At 36.3% G+C, this 2,239-nt stretch overlaps 1 pseudogene; it reads right to left on the bottom strand.

Moving 5' to 3' along the window:
- The window catches only part of LOC113456533, a 2,806-nt pseudogene extending 839 nt beyond the window's left edge, over nt 1-1,967 (bottom strand).
- Between the last annotated feature and the right edge of the window lie 272 nt (nt 1,968-2,239).

Raw genomic sequence — 2,239 nt, 5'->3', positions numbered from 1 at the left:
GCTAGTGATTTAATTAATACAGTTTCTGTGTGGTTATTTTGGGGCTAAGCTAGCCAGGTGGCTGGAAGAACAAGCGGCCTTCTCCTACACTTCATGGCAAATTTCAGGATTGCTTTTTGTGCTCTAGAGGCATGCTACTTGAAGCCCACGCCATGGTTGTGATTATGAATGTTGATGGTGTATTCTCGGGTCACCACCTTGCTGACGATAGAATGGCCCTTCTTCTCGCCACCCTTCTTTGCGGTGCCATTCTGCTGGCTCCAAGTTGGAAAGGACAGGTACAAGGGATTGTGTCTCAATGACTTTTGAATGCATTTTCAGTATGTTGTTGATTATAGATGCACTTTCCCCTGAAAAAAAAAAAGGGTCAAGATTCCTGAAGAAATGGAAGTTTGTTAATAAGAAGTTTGGTGAATATGGTGGATGTGTGGACTAGCTGATTTTTTTAATGACACAAACTGAGACGTATCTGGGAAGATAAAATCTTAATTAAGAAAATGCCCTAATTTAAAAGCTGAAGTGTGAGAAAAACACTTAAAGATATGGGCATACGCAAGAACTTTCCAAATAAGAATCCAATAGCACAAGAAATGACCCAAGAAGAGAGAGAGAAAGAGAAAGAGAGAGAGAGAGAGAGAGAGAGAGAGAGAGAGAGAGAGAAAATCAAAATGTCTCTTCACAGAAAACTATCACAGAACAGATAACCTAAAAATTGGGAGAAAATCTATGGCAGCTGTGTATCTGACAGGGAGCAATATCTAAACTAGAGAAAGAACTGAAAATATTAAATAACAAAAAGATGGTGTCTATCAATTAATTAATGACATTAACTGAAAGTTCTCAAAAGAAGAAACACACTGCTCAATAAATACTAATGAAAATGTTCCAAATCATTACCAACAGGGAAAGGTGAATTTCAATGATTTTGGGTTTGTACTTAATCCCAGTCAGAATGACTATCATCAACAGGAGACAACAATAAATACTGGTGGAGACATTGGTAAATAGAAACCCAAAGTGGTAATGTTGGGGTAAAATGGATACAAAAGGAGATACCCTTATTAAGTTACTAAAATAATGTATGTTTTTATTTATGGGTCCTATACTTTATATAATTATGTAAAATCATATATGTATACATTACCTTTAAGTAGAAAGGGAACACAAAGGTCAGTTTTGGAGGAAAGAAAGATAAAAGAGGCTATGAGTATGTGAGGGATTGAAGTACATTATCTGATTGTATGAAATATACTATATAACCCAATCTTGTGTTCAATGAATATATACCAATGGGACAAATAAAAGAAATATAAAATGTAAGTGTATACTTTATAAAGTAGGTTGCTAATCACAGACTAAAGAATATTTTTGATTAAAGTATCTTAAGTGATAAATATTTGTAGAAGATGGTTTTAGTTGGGATTACATTGAAGTTATTCATAGAACATTCTGTCCATCTGCCTGAGATATACATCACACATAGAGACTAGTCTGATTTCTAACAACTTGACTTATTTTACAATGGTATGAAATCACATATATTCAGGATAAATCATGATTTGAATTTTCATCACTTCTAGAGTTAGCCACATGTAGTAGCATGATGCTGTCTCTTGGGCAGTAGTAGTGAGATTCAAGTCCCAGTGAGTCACAGGACTATGAAAAGAAATAGCCAATGAGGTACTGCTCTGCTAAGCTATAATATTCAATAGGTTAGATGTATTAAATGCCTTTTTCAAATATAATATTGTCAACTATGTTTGTCTGTTCTTCATTCCCTCACTGTCCCTAGTCCAGTTCCAGTGCCTGGACCATGCTTAGTTGTACACCTGCTTACCTACAGCCATGACATGGGCCTGTAAACGAACCACTGAATCACATGATAACCTGAAAGTCAAGCTCAAAGATTTCACTCCTGTTTGTTTTACTGTGAAAACTCCCCTCTTTAGTAAGTAATTCCTTGCCATTGTCTCTGTGTGAAACACCCTTAGACATGAAATAAATTTATAAACATTTTTATTTTAAGAAAATAAACAAAACAGTAGCATAAGCTAAGCTTGGATCTCTGTTACTTGCCACTACGCATACTCCATAGCATGAAATCTGAGCATACCCCTTATTAGAGAGTGACTGGTAGGGACATCAATTTCCCACTGCAGTATTACTGTGAATCGGGGTGGCAGGGGACATGAGATCTCACACACACACACACACACACACACACACACACACACACACC

The sequence above is a fragment of the Microtus ochrogaster genome, chromosome 8 (genome assembly GCF_000317375.1).
Source record: "Microtus ochrogaster isolate Prairie Vole_2 chromosome 8, MicOch1.0, whole genome shotgun sequence".
NCBI classification, from domain to species: domain Eukaryota; kingdom Metazoa; phylum Chordata; class Mammalia; order Rodentia; family Cricetidae; genus Microtus; species Microtus ochrogaster.
This window is presented reverse-complemented; position numbering and strand designations above follow the sequence as displayed.